Source organism: Leopardus geoffroyi, chromosome B3 (assembly GCF_018350155.1).
Source record: "Leopardus geoffroyi isolate Oge1 chromosome B3, O.geoffroyi_Oge1_pat1.0, whole genome shotgun sequence".
NCBI lineage: Eukaryota > Metazoa > Chordata > Mammalia > Carnivora > Felidae > Leopardus > Leopardus geoffroyi.
This window is the reverse complement of record NC_059337.1, coordinates 58,412,740-58,427,457: the sequence shown is the minus strand read 5'-3', so window position 1 is coordinate 58,427,457 and position 14,718 is coordinate 58,412,740. Positions and strand designations below refer to the sequence as shown.

The following is a 14,718-nucleotide window of genomic DNA, read 5'->3' as shown; positions in this document are numbered from 1 at the left end:
CCTGGCAGGGCTTGAACTCACAAACTGTGAGATCATTACCTGAGCCGAAGTCAGACACTTAACTGACTGAGCCACCCAGGCGCCCCTCCTTTTGGATTTTGTAAAACAGAAGTTTAAGACCACAAGTTGGAAGAAAGGTCACATTCTTCAAACAAAAATAGATGGGGCTCTGAAAGATTTGTATCTCTGTGCTTGAACTTGAATGTCCTTAAACCTGTTTCAGCTCTAACAATAGAATTTTACTTGGGCAATATTTGCCTGATCTGGTGTAACTTATATGACTCTGGTGCTTAACAGCTGCTGTTCTTATTCAGTTCTATAGTGTTAGAATATCTTTTGTTAAAGAGATGAATAAAATACTCATGTGCATCGACTGTTGAATTCACTTTTGTGCCATTTTTGTAAATACAATAGTTTTTTTTTTTTTTTAATTTTTTTTTTCCCAACGTTTATTTATTTTTGGGACAGAGAGAGACAGAGCATGAATGGGGGAGGGGCAGAGAGAGAGGGAGACACAGAATCGGAAACAGGCTCCAGGCTCTGAACCATCAGCCGAGAGCCTGACGCGGGGCTCGAACTCCTGGACCGCGAGATCGTGACCTGGCTGAAGTCGGACGCTTAACCGACTGCGCCACCCAGGCGCCCCGTAAATACAATAGTTTCGCACACACACACACACACACACACAAAGAATCCTTTTGGTGATTCAATTTTTTTTGTATTTTACTTTATCGTGGAAAGAACAGTTAACATAAGGTTTACCCTCCTAACAAATATTTTGTGATTTTTTTTTAATGTTTATTTTTGAGAGAGAGAGAGAGAGAGAGATGCGCGCGCGCACACACACACACACAAACACACAGAGTGTGAGCAGGGGACGGGCAGAGAGAGAGGGAGACACAGAATCTGAAGCAGGCTCCAGGCTCTGAGTTCTCAGTACAGAGCCTGACACAGGGCTTGGACTCATGAACAGTGAGATCATGGCCTGAGCCAAAGTCAGATGTTTAACCAGCTGAGCCACCTAGTTGCCCCTACCCTCCTAACAACTTTTTAAGCGTTGATATATTATTGTTGACTATAGGTACAGTGTTGTATGGTAGTTCTCTAGAACTTACTCATTTTTTTAAATGTTCATTTATTTATTTATTTTGAGAGAGAAAGAGAGAGTGTGGATGGAGGAGTGGCAGAAAGAGGAGAGAGAGAATCCCTCCATAGGGATTGAGCCTGACATAGGGCTTGATCTCACGACCCTGGGATCATGACTCAAACCAAAATCAAAAGAGTCAGATGCTCAACTGACTGAGCCACCCAGGTGCTTCATCATCTTTGCTTTTAATAAAAGAAGTTAAATTTATAAACACTTAAGATAACTTCGGAAATGTATAGTAAAAACTAACGAAATCCACAAATTACAGAGGTTTTGCTAAAATGCAAACTGTCAGCAAACTGCCAGCAAACTGCAAAATTTGTCATATCCAATGTATTTAATCTGAGTGGTAATTTTTCTAACAAAACTCAGTTGGAGGACAGCTGATATATCAATGCTCTTGATGGAAATAACAAGTGTGATATTGTGGCTAAGAAAGGAGAATATGAGTCGGTGCATGTTTTCATCATACAAATCTTCTGGTTGATCCTCTTTATCTCCATCAGGAAAATATATAGGGAATGGTAGCTTTTTATTTTTTAATCTTTTTAATGTTTATTTATTTTTGAGAGAGAGACACCCACACAGAGTACGAGTGGAGGAGGGGCAGAGAGAGAGGGAGACACAGAATCCAAAGCAGGCTCCAGGCTCTGAGCTGTCAGCACAGAGCCCGACGCGGGGCTCAAACTCAAACTGTGAGATTATGACCTGAGCTGAAGTCGGGCACATAACCGACTGAGCCACCCAGGCACCCCGGAAATGGTAGATTTTTACAGAAATACTTAGATGAAGACAGTTTAGAATCTCTGATAGTCACTGAGCTGCTGTTATGTCCTGGTAGAGAGTCATTTACATAGATTATATTGTGTGTTGTGTCCACACTTAGGGTCCATATGCTGTTCATCTATGCTTCCCATTTGTCCAGCCTGTTTTAGTTCCAGGCCAGAATGGAAGCATTCTTGTTTGAAAGAGCTCCAAGTCTCCTGTGGATTTTCATTTAATGATAAGTAGAAGGCTGGTCTTCAAATCCCCATCTTTTCATGGCACCTTGAAGCCTTCACCAATAGTTTTTACTGTGGCATTCACATACTGTCCTGGGTGAAAGTGAGCAGCATGAAGAGGAATGCCTGGCTTAATTATAGCTGATTGCTATGGCTAGAACTTCCAGTACTAGGTTGAATCAAAGTGGTGAGAGTGGACATCCTTGCCTTGGAGGAAAAACTCTCGATTTTCCACCATTGAGTATGATGTTAGCTTTGAGGTTTTCATATATGGTCTTTAGTATGTTGATGTATGCTCCCTCTAGCCCTACTTTGTTGAGAGTTTTTATCATGGGTGGACGTTGTACTTTGCTTTTTTTAACAAATGGTTTTTCTGCATCTATTGAGATAATTATATGGTTTTTATCCTTCCTCTTGTTAATGCAATGTATCACAATGATTGATTTGCAAGTATTGAACCACCCTTACATCCCTGGAATAAATCCCACTTGATGATGGTGAATGATTTTATTTTAAGTACTGTTGGATTCAGGGGCAACTGGGTGGCTCAGTTGGTTAAGATAGGGCTCTGCGCTGATAGCACAGAGCCTGCTTGGGATTCTCACTCTCTCTCTCTCTGCCCCACCTCCTTCCTCTCCCCTCCCCCCCTTTGTGTGCTCACACTCTCTGTCTCAAAATTAAGAAATAAACTTAAAGAAAGAAGTACTGTTGGATTCAGTTTGCTAATATTTTGTTGAGGATTTTTGCATCTATGTTCACGAGAGATATTGGCCTGTAGCTTTCTTTTTTTGTAATGTCTTTTGGTATCAGGGTAATGCTGGTCACATAGAATGAATTTGGAAGCTTTTCTTTGTCTTTTGTTTTTTGCAATAGTTTGAGAGAGTAGGTATTGACTCTTCTTTAAATGTTTGATAGAATTCACCTGTGAAGCCATCTGGTCCTGGAGTTTTGTTTGTTGGGAGGTTTTTTTTGTCTTCTTTGTTGGGAGTTTTTCTTTTGAGAATTTTTTTTGGGGTGCCTGGGTGGCTCAGTCAATTAAGTGTCTGACTCTTGATTCTGGCTCAGGTCATGATCTGGCGGTTGGTGAGTTCAAGCCCCATATCAGGCTCTGCACTGACAGCATGGAGCCTGCTTGGGATTCTCTCTCCCTCTCTTTCTCTCTCTGCACCTCCCCCTCCCCCCCCCCCCCCCGCCACTGCTCCTGCTCTCTTTCTCTCTCTAAGTAAATAAATAAATGAACATTTTTTTAAAAAAAGCCAAAATGGAGAGTCAGATGCTTAACCGACTGAGCTACCCAGGCATCCCTGCTGGGAGTTTTGATTACTGATTCAATCTCATTGCTAGTAATTAGTCTGTTCAAATTTTCTATTTCTTTCTGATTTTGTTTTGGAAGATTAGATGTTTCTAGGAATTTATTCATTACTTCTAAGCTATCCAATTCATTGGCATATAATTTTTCATAATAGTCTCATAATCTTTTCTATTTCTGTGCTTTCAGTTGTTATTTTGCCTCTCATTTCTGATTTTATTTGAGTCTTTCTTTGTTACATTACTTAGTCAAAGGGCTTGTCAATTTCGTTTTTCATTTCAAAATATTTACTGTTAATTTTGTTGATTTTTTCCCATTTCTTTTTTAAAATTTATTTCTGCTCTAATTTTTGCTGTTTCCAGACTTTTTGCTAAATTTGGGCTTAATCTTTTTCTTTTTCCAGCTCTTTGTGGTACAAATTACTTACTTGAGATTTTTCTTCTTTTTAATCTAGGCATTTATTGCTATCAACTTCCCTCTCAGCACTGCTTTTGCTGCATCCCTTAAGTTTTGGTAGGTTGGGTTTTTATTTTTCTTTGTCTTGAGGTATTTTCTAATTTCCTTTTTGACTTATTCTTTGAACCAGTGGTTGCTTGAGAGTTGTTTAACTTCCACATATTTGTGAATTTCCCAATTTTCCTTTTGCTGTTGATTTCCAGTTTTATTCTATTGTGATTAGAAAAGATACTTGGTATGGTTTCAGTCTTCTTAATTTGTTAAGACTTGTTTTGTGACCTGACATGTGATCTCACCTGGAGAGAGACCCATGTGCCCTTGAGAAGATTATGTTTTTTTTCTGCTGTTGGCTGGAATGTTCAGTAGGTATCTGTTAGGTCCATTTGGTCTATAGTGTTTTTCACTTATAGTGATCTTCTATCTGGATGTTCTGTTCATTATTGAAAATGGGGATTAAAGTCTCCTACTGTGATTGTATTCCTGTCTATTTCTCCCTTGAGTTTTGTCAGTTTGCTTGATATATTTGGATGCTTTGATGTTGAGTGCATATATACTTGAAATTGTTTTATCTTTGTGGTATATTGACCCTTTTCTCACTGTATAATGTCCTTCTTTGTCTCCTGTGACAATTTTTAATTTAAATTCTATTTTGTCTGATGTCAACATAGCCACTCTAGTTAACAGTTTCCACTTAGCCTGGATTTCTAGCCAAAATACTAGACATGTGTGTGAAGCCATCTTGGATGCCCCAGACCACTCCATCTGCCAGATGAATATCAAGTTGTCCTCCATGATGCTTCGTGGAACAGATTTCTCCAGGTGAGTCGTGCTTAAATTCATGACCCATACATTTATTTTGCAGTAGTTTGTAGCACTCGCTAGCCAGAACAGGAACAACTGACCCCTGTTATCCCCATTTTAGCCCAGCTTTTGGGCAGATTAAGCACCATTATGGAGTAATTCATCTTCCTTTACTTCTCTTTTTTCCTTTGGACAGAACTTTAGATATAAAAACATTCTGATCCTTTTGACTAACAGTAAATATACATATATTTTTACCTAGTTGTGATATCTTTATGCTTATTATTTTCTTCTCCTTTATAGTTTAATTTTATCTGATATTTTCATTAAAGTCAATAGCTACTGGTCTGTTTTAAACAGCAACAGCATATTCCAGATGTCATAGTAGGCTTAACATGCCTTTTTTGTTGGATTTTGAGAGGTCCCTACCCCTGCGGTTGGGGTGTTTCCACACAGACTGCTCATTTCTTGTTAGTATCCATGTCATTATCTTTGTCCTCTTTTCTTGGCTGGGGCAAACAGCTTGCAGTTAGGTGAGGCCTTCTCCCTGAGATCTGGCCAATAAAATGTAAACAAACTGATATGTGCCCTTCCAGCCTGCCCCATAAAAAATACTAGTAATAGAGGAAGGCACAGCCATTCAGTGGAAGGAGCAGAGCTCCCACAACCTGCTGACCTCCACAGGACTGTATGGGGAAGGAGAAATACACTTTGGTTAATGCTTGGAGATTCTAGGGTGCATCTGTTAGAGCAGCTGGCATTATTTACCTTAACTAATAAGGGTATTTTAAATGCCTCTGTTATCAGCATGTACATTAACCCAGCTGACAGAGTGTGACAGTAATTACTACTGACTCCTTCAAGTAATTACTACATTTTGTTTACTTTCAGTAAGTTAATTTCAGGGGTCCTGCTAGCATTTAGAATTTTGAAAGAAAAATTTCACCGGCTTGTCAAAGCTATATCTCTATAGTATCTATACGCAAAACAAAACAAAAAAAGCCTTAAATTAAAAATTGTGTCTTAAAAATAGGGCTGTTAGAGTTACTGTAGAATAGAGATACTAGTGTGTATTCTCTGAAGTCAGACAGTCAAGTGCTTCTACCATTCACTAGTTCGTTCATTCATTCATTCAGTCATTCATTTACATAATCAATTTGTGCTGGACTTTGGTAACCCAAAGATGAAAGAGACAGATTCATTTCTTTTAGCCATGGTATGTATAATCATGAATTTACCTGGGTGACCATGGGCAAACTCTCTTTAGTTACTCCCTTTGTAAAACGAAGGAAATATTACTGTTGTATTCACTGCTAGGATTTTGGTGGCACCTAAATGAGATTAACCACATAACACAGTGCCTGTCATATACTAAGTGCTCAATAAATATCTTTCTTTCTTTCTTTTTTTTTTTTTTAAGCTTACTAACCAATCTTGAGTTAGTTAAGCTGAGTAGTTAAGGACAAACATTTCCAAAGAGGGACGCTTAGCTTTAATTCTTCCCCCAAATAAGCAGCACCAGAACATCCCTTGCTGTCATCTTCCTGAGGGCTTTCCTTGAATTGGGGCTACTGAGTCAATAACATTCTCCACAAAAAGAATTTTATAATATTCATAGATATCCATCATTTCTTTTAGGTAAATGCCTAACAGAATTTCTAGGTTATGGGAGTGCTACATGTATAACTTGGTAAGAAACCTCCAGCTTTCCAAAGAGTTTATACCATTTTCTACCTCCATTAGGAAAGTATAAGAGGTTACTGCTAATCCTCACCAACATGGGGTATTGTCAGGGTTTCTTTTCATTTAATTTTGTTGAATTCTGATTTACCTATTTTTCTTTTTTTGTTTGTGTTTTTGGTGTCAGAGCTAAGAAACCATTGCCTAATCCAAAGTTACAAGTATTTACATCTATTTTTTCTGTTAGGAGTTCTGTAGCTTTATCTTTTACATATAAATTTATAATCCGAGATGCCTGGGTGGCTCGGTTAAACATCTGAGTTTTTATTTCAGCTCAGATCATGATCTCATGGTTTGTTGGTTTGAGCCCTGCACTGGGGCTCCATACGAGTTCTCTCTCTCTCTCTCCATCTCTCTCCATCCCTTCCCCCACTCATGTCCTCCCCACCCCCAAAATAAACATTTTAAAAAAATCTATAATCCACTCTGAGTTATGGTGTATGGTGTGTATGGTGTGAAGGAAGGGCCCAAACTGCATCTTTTACCTGTGGATATCCAGATGTCCCAGCATCATTTGTTGAAAAGGCTATTCTCTTCATTGAATTGTCTTGGCTATTTTGTGGAAAAACAATTGACCGCTAATGTGTGGGCTTATTTCTGGACTCTCAGCTCTGTTCCATTGATTTAGATGCCTATGTTGGTGCATAGTTTTCGTTGGAGTAATTCATTGTAGTTCTAACTTGCACTTTGTATGTATTTTCCTGATGACTAATAATTGCGCTGGAAAGTTTCATCTTGTTCATTCCAGTCAATCTCTTTCCTTATCCCCCATAACTAGCCATTGTTTTGATTCGTTTATGTCATAAATCAGTCTTTCCTGTTCTAGAACTTTATGTAAACACGGTATACATTGTTTAGTACAGGCTCCTTTCATTAAACACAATGTTTTTGAAATTCATCCATGTTATCGTGTTTCAATAGTAAGCCAAAATTTTTTTATAGCAAAGATTTTCTAATTTATTTTAACTTACTTCTTTTTCATGTAATTACTATGTGAAAAATTCTAGCCTACCAGGTGAATTTTTACAATTCTCATCCAATTGCTAATTCCTTTAATATTTGGTATAATTTTAAGTCTGTCCAGTTTTGGATCTCTGACTTTTCGCTTATTCTTGATTTTTGTCATTTGCATGTAGTTGCCTTCTTAAAGTCCCCTGAAGATTGTACTATAGTCAAGGGTTATTTTATTCTTTCAAAACTCATATACACTGCCATCTTTTTACTAACTTGCTTATTAAAGTATGTATTTATCCAAACATCCTATCTGAATTATATTCTTCCTATTGAATTATTCAAATATGCACTTAGTTTAGAATACCTACTAGTTTCTGGGAAATTTGCCAGAATTATCCATGGTATTTGGGGAAACACTCTAGATATAGAAGAAACTCAATTCCCTCTGATCTTTCTTTTTTCTTTTTTTCTTTTCTCTTTTTCTTTCTTTCTTTTTTTCTTTCTCTCTTTTTTTCTTCCTTCCTTCCTTCCTTCCTTCCTTCCTTCCTTCCTTCCTTCCTTTTTTTTCAGGTGCATTTGACTTTGCAGATGAATTGGAAGCATTAATTGCAAAGGTATACATTTACCTCTCTGGTTACACAAAGGAATAGGAATGCACAAAGTAGCAAATGTGAACTTGTGGTGTTCCAAGGAATAACTTTCATACAGCCTGCAGATTCAAGGTTGATAAAAAAGTATTCAGGAAGTCAATACTCTGTCTCTACCCCCACTGCTGGCAATAATTAAAGCTGCTGAAGAAGAGTGAGTTTTTGGTGCAGTGTCCCCACCTTTCTTGCTTCCTTTACTTTGAACTCTCAGTGTCCTCTGGCTCCTGGGTTTTTTTGTTTGTTTGTTTTTGGGTTTTTTTTTTTTTTTTTTTTTTTTTTTTGCCTTTTACTTTCCCCAAATACACCCTGCCTGGGATAGAATTGTCAAATCAACTACCCTGTCAGCCCTCCCTTTGCTGTTCCTCTACCTTTATTCCTTCTGCAAGCCTCTCCCTGCCTATCCCCCTACCCCTAACTAATAAGACATTAATGCATGGGATTAGTTTATAGGACTGTGGTGGTCTGGCAAGGCACACTGGTAGGGTAGGCCATTAAGAAGAGCAGACTGAGACTCCTGGGCACCAGCTGAAGTGTTCTGTACAGAGGAATTTCTTCTTCAGAGGAACCTCAGTTTTTCTTTTAAAACCCTTTAACTTATTGAGTCAGGCCCACCCAGATTATCTACAATAATCTCTCTTATTTAAAATCTACTGATTATAGAGTGCCTGGGTGGTGCAGTCAGTTAAACACCCGACTCTGGATCTTGGCTGAGGTCATAATCTTGGCTCAGGTCATGATCTCGGCTCAGGTCATGATCTCATAGTTCATGAGTTCAAGACCCACATCAGGTTCTGAGCTGATGGGGTGGAGCCTGCTTGGGATTCTGTCTCTCCTTCCATTTGCTCCTCCCCTGCTTGTGTGTATGCTCTCTCTCTCAAAATAAATAAACTTAAATTTTTTAAAATAAAATCAACTGGTTATGGATTTAATTCATATTCACAAAATACCTTCACTGTAACACTTAAATTAGTGTTTGATTGAGTAACTAGGGAGCTATAGTCTAACCAAATTGACATATAAAACTAACCACTACACCCCATTGCTTTTACCCACTGGTTTAATTGGTAACTAAAATGTTAACTGATGGAAGCTGAATGCTTCCCAAGGCTATTTTCATTTTATGAAGAAATCTTCAAGAACCAAAGGAATAAAACAATAATAAAATGCAAATAGCTAAGTATGTGTGAGGTGAGGTTGGGCAAGAATAGAATGAAAGCCCCTGCCTATTCAAAAGTCCAAGATTGCCCACAGGTACGGTAACTGCTTCTCATTGTCCTACGTCTTCCCTTCAGTCTCCTGGTATGCCAACCATTTCTAATTCAGCTTTCTGTGTTTGGTCCACTCCTTTCCAGATCCTTTGGCTAGAGAGAGAATAGAATATCTTGAGCCTTTTTTTCTTTTCTGTGTCCATTGGCACAGGTTTCTCCAGCACTTAGTCTACAGTATCTGAAAAGTTTTTAATCAAGGGGCGCCTGGGTGCCTCAGTTCGTTAGGCATTTGTCACTTGGGTACAGGTCAGGTCATGATCTCACAGTTCCTGGGATGGAACCCGCCGCCCCCCCCTCCCCCCCCCCCCCCCCCCCCCACCCAGCCAGTACTGCACTGACAGGGTAGAGCCTGCTTGGGATTCTCTCCCTCCACACCCCCGCCACCTCTCCCCTGCTCACTCTCTCTTTCAAAATAAACATTTAAAATAAATAAATAAAAGTTTTTGATCAATTTATTCAGGTATAATTGATGTGTAATATGGTATACTCATTTTAAGCATACAGTTCTGTGAATTTCTTTTTAATGAATATTTTTGAGAGAGAGCACAGCAGAGGAGGGGCAGAGAGAGGGAAACAGGATCTGCGCTGACAGCAGAGAGCCCAGTGTGGGGCTTGAACTCATGACCCATGAGATCGTGATCTGAGCCAAAGTTGGATGTTCAACTGACTGAGCCACCCAGGTGCCCCAGCTCTGTGAATTTTTTTTTTTTTTTAATTTTATTTAAAAAAAAAATTTTTTTTTTCAACGTTTATTTATTTTTGGGACAGAGAGAGACAGAGCATGAACGGGGGAGGGGCAGAGAGAGAGGGAGACACAGAATCAGAAACAGGCTCCAGGCTCTGAGCCATCAGCCCAAAGCCTGACGCGGGGCTCGAACTCACGGACCACGAGATCGTGACCTGGCTGAAGTCGGACGCTTAACCGACTGCGCCACCCAGGCGCCCCATGTGAATTTTGAAAAATAATGCACTCATATATCATCACAATCAAGACATAGAACTTTTTTATCATCAAAATTTTCCTTATTTTATATGTTAGTACGACCCAAAGTAATGTATAGTTTCAATGTGAGCCCTATCAAAATTTCAACATTTTTTGCAGATACAGAAAAATCCATCCTAAAATTCATATGGAACCTCAAGGACACTGATTAGGCAAAAACAATCTTGGAAAAGAAGAGCAAAGTTGGAGGCCACACAATTCCCACTTTCAAAACTTACTACAAAGCTATAGTAATCTAAACTACTATTCTGGCATAAACACAGACATATGGACTAATGGACTAAAACAGAGAGCCCATAAATGAGCCCTCACATAAATGGTCAAATGATTTTCAAGGGCGTCAAGATCATTCAATGGGGAAAGGGCAGTCTTTTTAACAAGTGGTATTGGAAAAACTGGATATCCAAATGAAAAAAAATAAGATTGGACCTTTATTTTACATCATATACAGAAATCAAGTCAATATGGATCAAAGACCTAAATATAAGAGCTAAAACTATAAAACTCGGATAAAAACATAGGGGGAGAAACTTCATGATACTGGATTTGGCAACGATTTCTTGGATATGACACCAAATACACAGGCAATTAAAGAAAAAATAGGTAAGTTGTACTTCCTCCAAATTTAAAACTTTTGTGCATCAAAGCACACTCTCAACAATGAAAAAGCAACCCATGGAATAGGAGAAAATATTTACAAATTATATCTGAAAAGGGATTGGTATCCAGAATATATAAAGAACTCCTACAACCCAAGAAAAACAACAACAAAAACATACTGATTAAAAATTGGAGAAAGGACTTGAGTAAACATTTCTCTGAAGAAGATCTATAAACAATAAACAAATGAAAAGATGCTCAACGTCATCATGAGGGAAATTCAAATAAAAAAACACAATTAAATAGCACTTTAATCCATTAGGATGGCTATTATTAAAAAACACAAAACAAGTGTTGGCGAGGATGTGGAGAAATTGGACCCCTTGTGCATTGGTGGTGGGAATGTAAGATGGTGCAGCTGCTGTAGAAAATGTTATGGCAATTCCTCAAAAAATTAAAATTACCACATGATCCAGCTATTCCACTTCTGAGCATGCACCCAAAAGAAGTGAAAGCAGGGGCTCCAACAGATATTTGTACACCCGTGTCCATAGTAGCATTATCCACGTAGCCAAAAGGTGGAAGCAACCCAAGTGCCCATCAATAGATGAGTGGACAAACAAAATGTGGAATATACATGCTATGGAATATTATTTAGCCTTAAAAGTGAAGGAGATTCTGACACATGCTATACCACAGATGGACTTTAAAGACGTTCTGCTAAGTGAAATAAGCTAATCACAGATGGACGAATATCATATGATTCTATTTGAATGAGGTACCTGGAACAAATTCATAGAGATAAAAAGTAGAGGGGTGCCTGGGTGGCTCAGTCGGTTAAGTGTCTGACTTCGGCTCAGGTCATCATCTCGCAATTTGTGAGATCCAGTCCCATATAGGGCTCTGTGATGACAGCTCAGAGCCTGTAGCCTGCTTTGAATTCTGTATCTCCCTTTCCGACCCGCTCAATCTCTCTCTCTCTTGCACTGTCAATCTTGCACTGTCAATCTCTCTCTCTCTCTCTCTCTCTCTCTCTCTCTCTGTCTCTCTCTCTTAAAAAGAAACATTAAAAAAAATTTTTTTAAGTAGAATGGTGGTTATACGGGGCTGGGAGGGGGATGGGGAGATAGTATTTAACGGGTATGGAGTTTCAGTTGGGGAAAATGAGGCTAGTGAAGGCTGCCCAACAATGTGAATGTACTTAATGCCACACAGTGCACACTTAAAAGTGGTAAACTTTATGTTATATGCATTTAACCACAATAAAAAAAATAAAGGCCAAAACGTTTCCTTGTGCCTCTCATTAGTCAACCCCCTTCCCCTCAGGTCCATGTGACTACTTTTCTGCTTTCTATCACTGTGGCTTAGTCTTGACAGTTCTACAGCGTATTGCAAATGGGATCATACAAAGTGTACTTACTCCTTTGTGTCTGTCTGCTTTTGTTCAGCATAACGATTTTGAGATTATTCCATGTTGTGTGTACCAATGCTTTGATCCTTTTGCTGTTGCCTAGGATTCTACTGTGTGAATAGACTCTGGTTTGTTTGTTCTTTTCTGCTGGATACTTGGGTTGTTTCCAGTTTGGGAGTATGCCTGATTTTAAGAAATAACTTTTATAACAATTAGGGCTAAGAGAGGGGGTGGAGGAAGAGAAACAAGGAAGGGGAAGTGAATGTATGGAAGGGACATTGGACATCTTCTAGTCCCGCTAATAAATCTAGTCTTTAAATTTGGTTAATACAGGGGCGCCTGGGTGGCGCAGTCGGTTAAGCGTCCGACTTCAGCCAGGTCACGATCTCGCGGTCCGTGAGTTCGAGCCCTGCGTCAGGCTCTGGGCTGATGGCTCGGAGCCTGGAGCCTGCTTCCGATTCTGTGCTTTCCTCTCTCTCTGACCCTCCCCCGTTCATGCTCTGTCTCTCTCTGTCCCGAAAATAAATAAACGTTGAAAAAAAAAATTAAAAAAAAAATTTGGTTAATACAGAGAATATAGTATAAGCTGCAAAGACAATAGTTTTTCCTAAAAGTCTTTGCTGTGAGTCCATCTTCCCATTCTCTGTCCTCTTTCTCCCTTAAATAGAGGGGAAAACACAGCTACTCTAGAAGGCTTTAGCAAATAGTAATTTGAAAGAAAGGAAACTCTTAATAGATGAGGTATCTAGTTACTTGGAATTATTATTGGCTGTGACAGTCTGAGTTGTTTCTTATTTCTGGCTCAAATCAGACACGTGAATCCACTGTATGGCCAAAGTGGCTTTGAAGAAGTCTTTGCTGAGGGAGGAAAGACCATCTTTTTGAGAGAGAACTGGACTCCAGTCAGCTGGGGGCATCTAGTGATAGTGTCAACTCAAAAGGAGTTTCTGATTCTCTACCTTCTCTCTCATTCTTTTTCTTCTCTTTCCCACTCAGCAATCATGCCTATTTTTTTTCTTTTTTACCTTTCCTCTTTCCCAATCTGCTAGCACATCTCTGCAAGTGAAGTAAATATTTTTTAATGTTATCTTTTAAAGCAGGCTTTCATTGATTCTGTGGCAAGACTGCTAATTTCTTTCCAACATCCATTTTCTCCTTCCTCCCAATGTTCTACCTGAGTACATGACTGCTCTGTAAAAGACTACATCTCCCAACCTCTCCCATAGCTAAGTTTGGCTGAGCTCTGTCCAGTGGGACTTGAGTGGAAGTGTATGTGCAATTCCAGGTCACACCATGGGAGGTGTGTTCTTTCTCTCCAGCCCTCCTTCTCCATCCCACTGCCTGACATGTGGATATAGTGGGGCTCTCTAAGACATACACATGAGGCTGACACTCAAATGGTGACAGAGCTACGAGCTACAAGGAACCTACATCCCTGTGTGAGAGAGATAGACTTTTTTCTATCTTGTTTGAGCCACTATTACCTTGGTCTTTGCCACAGCAACTGAATATGTACCCTAGCTAAAACAAACCCTACATTAGGCAAAAGACTGGCAATAAGTGTGTAAAGATGAGTGAAACTACTTGATAGTGCAAGTCCTGAAGAGAGTTCACAACCTTCGTAGAAAGACAGATACAAATTCAATAACCATAATACAGGGTAGACAATGGTAACTTCTTTATTTGAGATATATATATTTTTAATTTTTTTTAATTTTAGAGAGAGACAGAGCATGTATGTGCAAATGGGGGAGAGGGGCAGAGGGAGAGAATCTTTTCTTTCTTCTTTCTTTCTTCTTTCTTTCTTTCTTTCTTTCTTTCTTTCTTTCTTTCTGAGAGAGAATCTTGAGCCAGCTCCATGCTTAGCATGGAGCCCAATATGGGGCTAGATCCCACAACCCTAGGATCATGATCTGAGCCAAAATCAGGAATTGGATGCTCAACAAACTGATGCACCCAGGCACCCTTTTATTGGAGGTATAAATGAGGCCTCATGGAAGAGATTAATTCTAATGGTAGTGTTAGGAAAGATTTCTTAAATCAACTTGGAATTTGGACAGCAAACTGAATTCTGATAAATGGAGAAGGCTAAACAGAGTATCCAGTCAGAAAGAACTGTATGTATATCCCAAAACTAACCAGCAGAAAAGGCAGAATGTCAGTGAATGTAGAGGAGCAATAGCCCAAGTAGATGGGGACCAGATTGTGATGGCCCTTGAATGTTCTATTAAGGAATTTTGTTTTAGGGTACCTGGCTGGCTCGGTCAAAAGAGCATGTGACTCTTGATCTCAGGGTTGTGAGCTTGAGCCCCATGTTGGGTGTAGAGATTAATTAAATAAATGAATAAATAAAAACCTTTAAAAAAAGGAATTTTGTTTTT

General features: G+C 39.1%; 1 protein-coding gene across 1 annotated transcript in view; it reads left to right on the top strand.

Annotated features, from left to right (window-relative positions):
• BLOC1S6 (biogenesis of lysosomal organelles complex 1 subunit 6) overlaps positions 1–14,718 on the top strand; it is a 125,152-nt gene that overhangs the window by 63,231 nt on the left and 47,203 nt on the right. The gene's annotated exons all lie outside the window — the stretch shown is intronic.